Source organism: Musa acuminata, chromosome BXJ2-9, assembly GCF_036884655.1.
Source record: "Musa acuminata AAA Group cultivar baxijiao chromosome BXJ2-9, Cavendish_Baxijiao_AAA, whole genome shotgun sequence".
Classification (NCBI taxonomy): domain Eukaryota; kingdom Viridiplantae; phylum Streptophyta; class Magnoliopsida; order Zingiberales; family Musaceae; genus Musa; species Musa acuminata.
The window spans coordinates 32,613,923-32,628,213 of record NC_088346.1 but is presented as its reverse complement, the minus strand read 5'-3'; the positions used below and the strand labels follow the sequence as shown (position 1 = coordinate 32,628,213).

The window sequence follows — 14,291 nt, the reverse complement described above, 5'->3', positions numbered from 1 at the left end:
ACCATAAATTACTTAAAAATTATCATGCATAATTTTGAAATTTAAATTTATTAAGTATGATCTCAAATTATATTATTTCATTAAGCATGATTTCTAATTTTTGCATTTTCATTATTAAACATGTAATTTTCAAGAAAATTAATTCTAAACTAATAAAAAAAATGCATCATGAAAAGCATCATATAATTTTGAAATAAACTAAGGGCATTTTGATTACCTCATCGTCGAATACCATTAAGGCATAGTTTGCCACACCTCGCCTTTGTTGATTTTCTCCACGTCTTCAGAGGAGTTCGATTCATCTCAATTTGTGTTCTTCTTCTTGCGTTCAAAGTAAATAGTTGCATGCTTTTTGTTCTTTAATTTTTATTTTATTAACTTTTTAAATTTCTTAGTGAGTTCAAGTTCACCGTCACTTAAGTTTATGCTCGAGTGGTCTTCAATTGTTCTAAGTACCAAATCCTTCGTATTCTTTGGAAGATGGTTTTATTCATCATGTTCATCATATACATTGTACATCATTTCATATGTCATCAATGAACCAATAAGTTCTTCAAATAGAAAAATATTTAAATCTTTTGTTTCTTGCATTGTCATTACTTTTGATTCCCAAGTTTTAGAAAGTGATCTTAAGATCTTGTTAATGAGTTCAAAATTCGAAAAAATTTTACCAAGTGCTTTTAAACCATTGTCGGCATCCGTAAAATGGGTGTATATGTCAATAAAGGTTTCGCTTAGTTTCATATGAAAAAGTTCAAAATTATGCATTAAAAGGTTAATCTTAGAATCTTTAACTCTATTCATGTCTTCGTGTGTGATTTCGAGAATATGTCAAATATCGAAGGTCGTTTCACACATAGAAACCCGATTAAATTCATTTTTGTCTAAAGCATAAAATAGAGCGTTCATAGCTCTAGCATTTAAGGAAAAAGTCTTCTTCTCCAAATCATTCCAATGGTTCATTGGAAGAGAAGACTTTTTAAAATCAGATTCGATAATATTCCATAAGTTCAAATCCAAAGAAAGCAAGAAAACTCTCATTCGAGTTTTCCAACATGTATAGTCCATCCTATTAAAAAAGGAAAGACAAATACGAGAGTGACCCTCTTAAAAGTCAAAAAGAGTCATTTCTCTTTGGGTGTTAAACCAAATGAGAAATCACGAGGCTCTGATACCAATTGTTAGGATCAAGAGCGTACAAAGAGGGGGGGGGGGGGTGAATTAGTGCAGTCGTAAAATCATGTCTTCAAAAACCTTCGTACGTTGAAAACCGATTCTTCGAAAACTTAACTTGAAACATGTTCGTAAATGAATTGAAGGCAGTAAGCAATTAAAGAGGTTTGCAGTAAGTAAATGGCAGGAAGTAAATGCAAACAAGAGAACACGCCAATTTTATAGTGGTTCGGTCGTCGTGACCTACATCCACTCTACTAATTCCTCTCCCGTCGAGGGCACCGACATCCACTATCGGTCTTCCTTCAATAGACGAAGACCAACCACCTTTTACACCCCTCTTCTCCTTTTCAAGGGTTTAGGAGACAACCCTTATAAGCACTCACACTCCTTTTACAGAATTCTAAAATTAGAGTGGAGGGAAACCCTGGCGGTGCCACCTCTTTCACTATTTCAGCTCACTTGGTTTGGCTCCAAACTTGGCCCAAACCAGTCCGAACTTGAGCCTAATTGGCCCCTACTTGGGTTATAGGATTAACACCTAATCCTAACCCTAATTAACGTGCTAACTATGAATTTAAAGACATTTTCTAAGCTATTACAAAGTCCGTAAGTCAAGACTTCTTCTAGCGAGCTTCCGGCAAACTTCCGGCGGTCTTCCGATGAACTCTCGGAAACCATTCTGCGGACTCCCAGCAAGCTCCTTAGACTTCACGATTTGATCTTAGCGAGTTCCAATGAGCTTCTTCGGCAAGCTCCGATCTTTCTCGGCGAGCTCCGGTAGCATTCCCTACGAACCTTCGGACTTCCGTCGAACTCGCAACAAATCCTTCGCGCTTGACTCCGACACTTTGTTTCGCTTTATGTCTTCATCGTTATCATAGTTAATCCTGCACAATTAAAACAAAACTTCGATCGAGATAATTAATCCTAAGCAATTTAACCAAGTTGTCCGGCATGTCATTGGTCCCTCGACGCTTCGTCCGATTCTTCGGCGCATCGTCCTCTCCTGCAGCCTATTGCCCAATCGGCCAGTTGACTCCGCAACTCCGATATCCTTGGCACAATACCCGCTCTTCTTGGTCCGATGCCCGAGTCCACGGCCTGAAGCCTTCTGTCGATACGTCGACCGATCCACCGGCCCGACGTCCAATCTTCTGACCCATGTTCCTTCGGCACAACATGATTTTCCTGCTTTAATTGTCTCATCCTGATCGAAGCATCCTGCGTCACTCAAAACGCAGATTAAATCATAAACATATATCAAGTAGTTTCATCATCAAAATACGAGATTCAACATAAGGTTCTTTTGTTAAAAACCCGAAAAGCCTTAGAAACGGAAGAGTAACCAAGAAAGATGCCTTCATCGGATTTAGCATCAATCTTTCCTAAGGCATCCCTTTCATTCAAAATAAAGCATTTACAACCGAAAACTTTAAAATAGGAAATATTTGGTTTTTTGTTATTCCATAATTCATAGGGAGTTTTTGATAGGGATGGTCTTATTAGGACTCTATTCATGATGTAGCAAGCCGTATTTACGGCTTCGGCCCAAAATTACTTAGGTAAACTATGTTCATTTAACATCGTTCTTGCCATTTCTTGTAGGTTTCTATTTTTTCTTTCAACTACTCCATTTTGTTGGGGATTCCTCGGAGTGGAGAAGTTGTGATTGTATCCATTAACTTCACAAAAATTTTGAAAGTCACGGTTTTAAAATTCGCCACCGTGATCACTCCGAATTGATGAAATCATGAAACCTTTTTCGTTTTGAGTGAGTTTACAAAATTTAGAGAAACACTTGAAACAATCACTTTTTTGAGCTAAGAAATAGGTCCAAGTATATCTAGTATAGTCATCCACAATTACAAATGCATATTTGCTTCCTCCTAGACTTGTCGTGTCAATTGGTCCAAATAAGTCCAAATGAATCAATTGTAATGGTCTAGTGGTGCTAATTTGAGTTTTTGGTTTGAAACTAGTTTTTATTTGTTTACCTAGTTGACATGCATCGCATACTTTGTCCTTAATAAACTTTATATTTGGAATTCCTCGTACTAATTCTCTAGATGAGATCTTAGATATTAGTTTCATGCTTGCATGGCCTAGTCTCCTATGCCAAAGCCAAGCATTATCATTTAAAGCGGAGAAGCACATTTCATTACTTAGTTCATCAAGGTTGATGGTGTAGACATTATTTTGTTTTAATGCAATCATAGTTATGTTGTGGTTTGGTTTTTCAATAATACACACATTTGATTCAAATCTAATGATATAACCTTTATCGCATAATTGACTAACACTCGAGAGATTATGTTTCAATCCATCAACTAGTAAGACATCATCAATAGAAAATTTTAATTTATTACATATGGTTCCCTTGCCAATGATTTTGCCTTGGTTGTTGTCTCCGAAGGTGACGTACCCTTCTTCTTTGCTAGTAAGCATAGAGAAATGAGATGGATCTCCGGTCATATGTCTTAAGCATCCACTATCTAAATACCATCTCTTGCTCCTAGCTTTTGATGGTGTATGTTTCTACAAGAAGGGATTATTTTTAGGTACCCATTTTCTTTTGGGTGCCTTAAAAATTAATTTAACTTGTTCATCATATTACATAGAATTGATCATGGTTCCTTTAGGAACCCAAATTAGTTTGTTCGGACTAATTTTCTTGAATGGACATTTATAAGTTTTATATCCATATTTGCAACAAAAGTTGCAATTGCTTTGGTGCCGAACATGTAAGATAGGGCCTTTAATGAAGGTGGTTGGATTTTGGTGAGGACTTCTCACAAATCCGATTCCACTTTTTTTAGGAACGTGACCCTTATTTGTAAGGATCATGTTCAAAGACTTGCTACCAACCTCGAATTTCTTCAAGGTGTCCTTAAGTAGCAAGTTCTCCTTTTGGAGAGTTTCTAGATCATGGCATTTTATACATGGAGCTAAACTATCATGATATTCAGTCCTTAATTTATCGACATTACAAGTGAGACTATCATGCTCCTTTTTTAGCAATTTGTATTTTCTACTAATTGTCCTACATTCATCAAATAACTCATGGAAGGCATTTAATAATTCATGATAAGGTAAATTTGTATCAATTAAATATGTTACCTCTTCTCCGATGGCCATTAGGGCGTAATGAGCAACTTGCTCGGTGTTGGACTCCTCTTCTTCGGACGTGCTTGAATCATCCCACGTTGCCTTGAGCGCCTTCTTCTTTGATGTTCTCTTTTTGGCTTGAGGACAATCGTTCTTGTAGTGTCTCAGTTTTTTGCACTCATAGCAAATCACTTGGTCCTTCTTGTGTTCAAATTTATTTTTTATATTATTTTTAAATTTATTCTTTCTTAAATATTTTTTAAATTTTTGAGTCAAAAGTGCAATGTCATTATCACTGTCCTCATCACTTGATGTTCCTTTCAAGTGATCTTCTTGTGATGTGAGTGTCATGTCCTTCCTGTTCTTTGGAAGGGGGTTCTCAAGCTCGTCATGAGCTTGACATGTCATTTCGTAAGTCATTAGAGACCCAATAAGTTCTTCAAGAGGGAATGTTTTAAGGTCTTTGGCCTCTTGAATGATCGTAACTTTTGGATCCCAACTTTTAGGGAGGGATCTTAAGATTTTAGTTACTAGTTCAAAGTTAGTAAAATCTTTACCAAGAGCTTTGAGTCCATTGATGACATCCGTGAACCGGGTGTACATGTCTCCGATGGACTCACTTGGTTTCATTCGGAAAAGTTCGTAAGAGTGCACAAGGATGTTGATTTTGGACTTTTTCACTCAGCTAGTGCCTTCATGAGTGACCTCAAGAGTTCTCCAAATATCAAAAGCCGAATCACAAATTGAAACATGATTAAATTCATTTTTGTCTAGTGCATAAAACAAGGCATTCATAGCCTTTGCGTTTAAAGCAAAAACCTTCTTCTCCGATTCATTCCATTCGCTCATCGGAAGAGAAGATTTTTGAAATCCATTTTCAACAATAGTCCAAAGCTCGAAATCCATGGAAATGAGGAAGATCGTCATACGAGTCTTCCAATAAGTGTAATCCGACCCATTAAACATGGGTGGACGTGTGATGGAATGACCCTCATGTATGCCGGAGTAAGCCATCTCTCTTGGGTATCAAACCAAATATGAGAGTGAGCCTAGCTCTGATACCAATTATTATGATCGGAGCGGCACTAAGAGGAGGGGGTGAATTAATGCAGCGGATTAAAACGTCGATTTTGACAAATCTTTCGTACGATAAAAATCGAACTCGGAAGTGCTTAACTTGAAAGCGTATTCGTAAAGTGGTGCAGCAAAGGTAATGAGGAAATAAAGCATGTAAGAAGGTTTGTAGTAATGTAAATAGCAATAATGAAATGCAAACCAGAGATCACGCCGATTTTAAAGTGGTTCGGTCAAATGACCTACATCCACTTGCGAGGCCCTCTTCGATGAGGCTCCCACCTTCTACTAGCAAATCTCTTGAAAGGGAAGGGCAAATACCCCTCGTACAACTTTTTACAAGCGGTTCAATCTCTTACAGATTTTCAACAAGAAAGAAGGAGGTGAACACTAGCAAATTGAAAACAAGACTTGCTAAGACTTTTCTAAGACCTTTCTCTCAATCAATTGCTTCTCAAAAAGTTGTAATCTCAGCTGAGATTTGAGGGGTATTTATAGGCCTCAAGAGGATTCAAATTTGGGCTCCAAAATTTGAATTCTCTTTGGTTCCCGATGCTGGCGGTGCCACCGCCTGGCTCTCGGGTGCTGGGCGGTGCCACCGCCAGACCCTTCGGTTCATAGGTTGGGCTTTAATTTCAGCCCAAACCAAGTCTAATTTTGGGCCTAGTTGGCCCCTAACCAGGATATAGGATTATCTCTTAATCCTAATCCTAATTACATGTGAACTACATAACTAAAAACATCATAAGCAAGTTTTCAACCGCGAACGTCGAGTCTTGTTCCGGCGAGTTTTCCGACGAACTTTTTCCGACGGACTCCCAGCAAGCTCTTGATCTTGTGATGACTTTAACGAGTAGCCGAGCCTTCTCGGTGACCTCCACAAACCTTTAACGATCTCTTCGGCGAACTTCCGAAAATTCCGACAGGTTCCCGATTTCTTCTCGGTTGGTTCCGGTAGCATCTCCGATGATTCTTCGGTCTCTTAAACGTCCATCGAACTTGACTCCGGTATTCTTGCTTTGTGTTTTCTGGTTATCGTAGTTAATCCTACATGCTTAACTCAATAATATGGATTAGATCAATTAACCTATCAATTGATTTTATCATCAAAATCCGAGATTCAACCCACTGTATGTCATGACCTGTCAGTATTTGTTCATATATAAAAATTATTTCTCTTTATATCCCATCATGTGGTATTAGTTAGTGTTAGATCATGTGGTATTAGTTAGTGTTAGATCACGAAGTACAACTTAGGGAGTTGGTGAGCCTGACATATAATCTCACGTTAGAGTTTGTCCTGATAGCTCCTCGGGTGCATGGACTCACGGAGATATGCCCATGACCACCTTGAAGAGTAAGACTATTATTTCTACAAATCAACTCCATTCCTACGAGAAGACACAAAAAAAAAAGATGACTTGTTAGTTAAATAAGTGGACCCCAACATTCAGGTCATTAATCATGTTCTGATCCATAAAAAATATATCATAGCCTAAATTTTTATTTTGAATAATGTGCACTTAATGTGACACTTTGCTCATATTCATGACCCACAGCAGGTAATAAAGTCACTAATAATTTTATTGAAAATAAATATTAAATATTTATAAATAATATTATCTTTTAAAAAAATAAATCATGTAAGTTTTTTTATGTGGCTTTACATAGAAATAGGTAATGCTCCTCTCTATGCTGGTGTTTGTAATACGATCAGACAACTACTCTAAAAAATATGAACAATAGGTAATAAATAAAAGCTTAGTAGAAACCTCTAATACATATCTTAAAATATATATGAAAGTAACATAATAAACATAAAATTAATAAATTAAAGTCAATCACAAACCATAAGATCACATTTCTCAAAAATTAGTCTCTATTGCATAAACTAAAATAAGAATCAGTATAATAATTCATATTAAGTCTCGAACATATAGCGAGTCGACACTTAGATAAACATGCTTTATCTTTTGGAATGAATTTTCATCTAACAATAGATGAAGTGGATCTATATTGTATTCTCATAATAGATAGAGTAATATCTCTCACTCATCAAAGTGAAATACCTTCCTCCCAACAATGAATAGAGAAACTATCTAATTATCATGTTTGACGACCTACTAATATCTAAAGGGAATCATCCGAGTCCCTTTATCATATCAAACTTAAATCTCATGTCAGTCTCAAGACTAGTACTATCGTGTACATCTATCAATCCAAAAGTCATTAAGCAATATCAATTATTATAAATCATATCCCATTCCTAAACCCTAGTTGAATCGGTGTAATTGACTTGAATAGGACTTAATTTAACCAAAACCTAACTAAACCAATATAATAATCTAGAATCACTCTAAATTAATCTAACTTGGACTTAGTTTAGAATCATCCTAAAAAAGTCTAACTAACTTGGACTTAGTTTAGAATAATCTAGAAATGTTGAATTGTTGAATTGGCACGACAAAACTACCTTCCAATCCTCATCCAGGATTGTCGTCGGCGTCGTAAGATTGCTTCCTGATTCATAGTTGTCGACTATGATGTTGTGTTTTTGCCCAAGAAAATAGCTTACACACGGTCCGATTGATCGCAGACAATGTTGTTTGCCTCGAACAGAAATCGAGAAGTAGGTCAAAGCCGAATGCATAAGACCTTTCACCCTGAACCTTGTATTTCGAGGGCGGCTATGGCAAGAGAAAATATTATCTCTCTCCCAACTTGCAGAGATAAAAAAAGAAGAATAGTAAAGCCGACTGCCGTTGCACTCACTGAGCTTTGCAAGGAGCACACACTTTACACAAAGTTCTCCTAAATCATTTTGTCCATTGGTTAGTCAATTCTCTTTGAAAGAAAATTACAGGGGTCATTAGCACATTTATAATCGAGGCAAATAGGCACAAACTATGATGTAACCAAATACAAGAATTCAATTTGTTGCCACCTCTTACAAATTCTTAAGTAAAGGAAAAGAAAAGAAATCCTGCATTTTTTTTATTTTTTGGAAGGTGGGGTGGGGGATTTATCTCTTCAGCCATAGTGAAAAATGTTGGGTCCAGCTCATATGGTGGGCTGTACCAAGCCCGCTCTTCGCCTACATGCTTCAAGCTTCTCCTTAGACAAAGACTTTGTCAACATATCTGAACCATTATCATTGGTATGCACCTTTTCCAACTGTAATTCTTTTATCTCAAGCACATCACGAATCCAGTGATATCTCACATCAATATGCTTGGATCTAGAATGATATGTTGAATTCTTGGAGGGGTGAATGGCACTCTGACTGTCACAGTAAACAGTATATACTTCCTGTTTCAAGCCCAATTCCTGTAGAAACTTTTTCATCCATAAAGTTTCCTTACAGGCTTCAGTAACTGCTATGTATTCTGCTTCTGTGATTGATAGAGCAACACACTTCTGTAACTTAGACTGCCAAGAGACTGCTCCTCCTGCAAATGTCATCAAGAATCCTGAAGTGGACTTCCTGGAATCAGTATCACCTGCCATGTCTGCATCTGTGTAGCCTTCTAACACAGGTTCCTCACTGCCAAAACATAAACACAACCTGGAAGTACCTCTTAGATATCTTAATATCCATTTCACTACTGCCCAATGTTTCTTTCCAGGATTAGAGAGAAATCGGCTGACAACTCCAACTGCATGAGCTATATCTGGCTTAGTACAAACCATAGCATACATCAAACTGCCTACTGCAGATGAGTAAGGCACTTTGGACATTTCTTCTTTTTCTTTCTCACTTGTAGGACATTGTTTCGAACTCAGTTTGAAATGACCTGCAAGTGGAGAACAAACTGCTTTGGCTTTACTCATATTGAATCTTTCAAGAACCTTTTCAATGTAAGTCTCCTGAGATAGTCAAATCTTCATTTTCTTCCTATCACGAAGAATCTTCATGCCAAGTATTTGTTTCACCGATCCTAAGTCTTTCATGGCAAAAGACTTACTTAGCTCTCTTTTAAGCTTTCCAATTTTTCCAACATCATGGCCAACAATCAGCATATTATCAACATATAGCAGTAAAATAATAAAATCATCATCTGAAAATTTCTTCATAAACACACAATGATCAGATGTGGTTCTATCATACCCTTGGCTCATCATAAAGGAATCAAACTTCTTGTACCACTGTCTAGGTGCCTGTTTGAGTCCATATAAGCTTTTCCTAAGCTTACATACCAGATTTTCTTTTCCCTTGACTTTGAAACCTTCTGGTTGCTCTATGTAAATTTCTTCTTCTAAGTCACCATGAAGAAATGCTATTTTTACATCAAGTTGCTCAACTTCTAAATTCAAGCGGGCAGCCAAACCAAGAACAACTCGGATAGAGGACATTTTTACAATCGGAGAAAATATTTCTTCAAAGTCAATACCTTTCTTCTGACTGAATCCTTTCACAACTAGTCGTGTCTTGTATCTTTGTTGTGAGCTATTATTTTCAGTCTTCAATTTATAAACCCACTTATTCTTGAGAGCTTTCTTCTCTTTCGGTAGCTTTACCAAGTCATAGGTGTGGTTCTCAAGCAAGGATCTCATCTCTTCTTGCATGGCTTTAACCCACTCACTCTTATTCTCATGTAGAATAGCTTCTTGGTAAGTTTCTGGCTCTCCCCGTCAGTAAGCATAACATACTCATGTAGAGGATATCTGGTTGAGGGTTGTCGCTCTCTAGTGGATCTTCTCAATAAAATCTCAACTGGTGGTGGAGGTAGCTGTTCAGTTGGTTCAGAATCATCAACTGTAGGTGTATCATCACTAGTATTCTCACCACAATCTTCTTGTTCATCTCCCCCATGATCATCATGAACTACAGGTGAAGGAACTGGACCCAAACTCCAAGGAATATAAACAGAGGTTTCTGGCTTCTCAACATTATCACCATCATCAAACAATTGGTCTTCAAGAAACACAACATCTCTGCTTCTAATAATCTTCTTGTTCACTGGATCCCATAATCTGTACCCAAACTCTTCATGACCATATCCCAAGAAGATACATGCTTTTGCCTTATTATCAAGCTTGGACCTCTCATCATTGGGAATACGAACAAATGCTTTACACCCAAAGACTCTCAAATGATTATAAGATATATCTTTTCCTCTCCATACTCTCTCTGGAACATCACCTTGCAGAGGAACTGATGGAGAAAGATTTATCAGGTCAACTGTAGTTCTCATAGCCTCCCCCAAAATGACTTCGGTAACTTGGCGTGAGAAAACATACACCTAATCCTTTCTTCAATGGTTCTGTTCATCCTTTCTGCCACACCGTTCTGCTAAGGAGTTTTAGGAACTGTTTTCTCAAGCCTGATACCATGGAACCTGCAATAATTCTCAAAAGGACCCCTGTACTCGCCACCATTATCTAATCGAACACACTTTAGCTTTTTATCAGTTTCTCTTTCAACATTGACATGAAACTCCTTGAAAGCATCGAGTACCTGGTCTTTAGATTTCAAAGCAAAAGCCCAAACTTTTCTAGAATGGTCATCAATAAAAGTAACAAAATAAAGAGCACCTCCAAGAGTTCTAGTTTGCATAGTACAGACATCAGTATGAACTAAATCAATAACATCAGATCTTCTAGATGATGGATATGTCTGAAATGCAACTCTATGTGTTTTTCCAGCTAAGCAATGATCACAAGATTTAAGAGATGTACCTTGCAACTCTGGTAAGAACTGCTTTCTAGCAAGAGTTTGAAGTCCCTTCTCGCTGATATGTCCAAGCCTCTTATGCCAAAGATCTATACTTTCACCTTTTCGAATTGTATTAATCTCTCCTTTGTGTAGCTTAGCTTCCATGACATAAAAAGAGTTAATATTCTTTCCTTTTGCCACAATTAGAGAACCTTTAGTGAGTTTCCATTTACTTTCACCAAAATAATGTGCAAAGCCCTCATCATCAAGTCTACCTGTAGATATCAAGTTAAGACGAATATCTGGAACATGCCTTACATCTTCGAGTATTAATTTGCTCCCAATACTGGTCTCCAAGCAAATATCTCCAATACCCACAATCTTAGATGTACCATTGTTTCCCATTCTAACATTACCAAAATCACCAACAGTGTAAGATCTAAAGAAATTACCATGAGAAGTAACATGAAATGAAGCACCATAGTCAATTACCCAGTTACTGTCCTGAGCTACAAGACTGACACAACCTTCATCACAAACAATAGTGATATTACCTTCAGCAGCAACTGTATTGGTCTCTTTTTCATTTTTCTTCATTTCATTTTGTTCTCGCTTCCAAAACCTACACTCTTTCTTCATGTGACCTGGCCTATTACAGTGAAAACATTTGATATCTCTTCTAGACTTGGATCTTCCTCTATAACCATATGGATTTCTGCTATGACTTCTTCCACGTCTTTCTTGTTTTTCAGTAACAAATGCACCAGAAGAAGATTCACCCTGTTCTTTCCTTCTTGCATCTTTATTTAGCAAACTATCTTTAACCATATCTATGGTTAGAGTCCCCTCTGGCGTGGAGTTACAAATAGTCACAACATACGTTTCCCAACTTTCTAGTAAAGAGCTGAGAAGTAATAATCCATGCATCTCATCATCTATATTCATTTTCATAGCAACCAACTTGTTTGCAAGACTCTGAAATAGGCTTATGTGCTCAACAATGTTACCACCATCTTTATACTTCAAATTTACAAGCCTTCTGAGGAGAGAAATTCTATTTCCCACTGTCTTTTTCGCAAAGAGATTTTCTAACCTTTGCCAAACAACATCAGCTCTGATTTCATCTGAAATATGCTCATGCAAGTTTATATCCATCCATCTTCTAATATAGGCAATAGTTTTTCTATGTTGAACTTCCCATTCTTCATCGTCCATAGTAGAAGGTTTATCTTTAACCTTGATAGGCTTATACAAATCTTTGCAATAGAGCAAATCTTCCATCAGACGCCTCCAAGTGGAATAATTTGATGAGTTCAATTTAATCAAACCATCTGACTCCATTTCAATCACACAAGAAAACTAGCACCAAACAACCTGATGCTCTGATACCACTTGTTGGGAAGAAACCTGTTAATGCGGAATAATTCTTTTCCCTCTTTGTGTATCAAAATAGGTTCCTCATCAAAATATCAACTTGATATCAAAATGCTAATATCAATCAGCACAGCATAAACAATAGAGCAATAAATCAATCACACAGTGAGACCAAATCTTTTTAACGTGGAAAACCCAATGTGGGAAAAACCACGGGACCGTAGTCCACCTCAAACTTCCACTATCAATAATAATGATAACAGGTTTACAGTAGGTCTTCTCTAGAATAACTAGAGGATCAGAATAACATCAAGATCATAGATCTTGGCTCGAGAATAGCATATCTTCATCACATAGGATGGATCTCCTCAAAAGAGAATTCTAGGTCTCACAGAATGGATATCGTAGGAAAGTACCTTAGAGAGGGTAAATTGTAGATCAACACCACTTGTTATCTTTTTAACGTGGAAAACCCAATGTGGGAAAAACCACGGGACCGCAGTCCACCTCAAACTTCCACTATCAATAATAATGATAACAGGTTTATAGTAGGTCTTCTCTAGAATAACTAGAGGATCAGAATAACATCAAGATCATAGATCTTGGCTCAAGAATAGCATATCTTCATCACATATGGGCTCTGATACCAAGAATCCTTGCAGCAAATAACCCCTTAATTTCTTTGTTGCCTTGTCGCCTTTTCAGGATCGTTGCTCCTCTTCCGCCTCAGCTTCGCGAACCTTCACTCCAAGGGTGTTTGGCAACGGGAAGAGAGACCTCTGCGAGCAGGAAAGGAGGAACTTGTACTACTCTGCTGCCATTAACAAAGAAGAAGAAGAAGAGAAGAAGAAGAAGCAAACTTACTGATGAAGAAGGCCATTGCGGAAACGCGGACGGTACAGAAGAAAAATCAGATTTTGAGAGCAGCCCAGGTTTGGCGGAACCTCCAAAATCAAGAATCCGTAGATAAAACCCTCATCAAACTAAGATTAACAAAAACAATTAAATTCTTCAAAGAAAGAGAAACCCAAAGAAGAGAAAAATGGTATATTTCAAGGGCACCTATCTCGAACAACCTTGTGAAGAATTGATTATGGATTCAAGCAGAGGTTTAGCAAGATACAGAGGGTTCGAGGGTGGGGGGGGCGCGGGCGCGAGACAGAGAGAGAGAGAGAGAGAGAGAGAGAGTGGCGGAGACGCAAAGAAACCCAAGTGGAACAAAAGGAGACAAGGCAACAAAGAAATTAAGGGGTTATTTGCTCCTTTCCTTGTCATTGGATAAAGAAATTATTTCTGCGTCTTTTCATTTCCTTGCTTTCCTCCTCATCGCCTCTCTCGGTCTCCAAGTCGGTCAAACTAGGATGATGCTCCCGTGTCGACGACCTTTTTGGCATCCCTCTTTCCCAAAAGAAAAACTAATCATCCGTGGATCCCTTCTCCCACGCTCTCTCGTCTCACTTGCATTTCTTTATTCTTGTGGATTTTTGTTGTGGCTTGTGATGTGGATAGAACCTTCTCTTGTTTGCGAACAAAGTTTGGAATTGCAACGTATGGGTGTGGGGGTTACGAGGATTGGGAACTATAGGAGGAGGTGGGTGTTGAAATCAAGTGGAGTTCACCAACTAGCATGTTGCCGAACAACTCAATGCAGTAGGTTGAATGGAAAGTTGGAGGATGTGACATCCATGAATACTTACTTAGTGTATGATCACTAGAATGTGGTAATGTAGAGGTGTACGTTGAGGTGGCCCTGAGTGCAGGCCTTGACATTGCATGCACGATTGATTCCAAATAGGTTTCCTCGAACACAGACAGCACACCATCATCGTGATGATATAATCAATCAGAAATTACAAGGAATTATCGGTTATTGTTGCTTCCTAAACTAGCACTTAAAACTGATGAA

General features: G+C 37.8%; 1 long non-coding RNA gene across 2 annotated transcripts; it reads right to left on the bottom strand.

Moving 5' to 3' along the window:
* Nucleotides 1–12,864: 12,864 nt before the first annotated feature.
* On the bottom strand, nucleotides 12,865–13,857 carry LOC135621985 (uncharacterized). Of its 2 annotated transcripts, XR_010490987.1 has the most exons (3): nucleotides 13,462–13,599; nucleotides 13,250–13,368; nucleotides 12,865–13,164 (listed from the first exon to the last, which is right to left on the bottom strand). It is a non-coding gene; the product is annotated as an uncharacterized LOC135621985 (long non-coding RNA). The 2 variants fall into 2 exon arrangements; XR_010490986.1 differs by having other exon boundaries at nucleotides 13,250–13,857.
* Nucleotides 13,858–14,291: the final 434 nt, after the last annotated feature.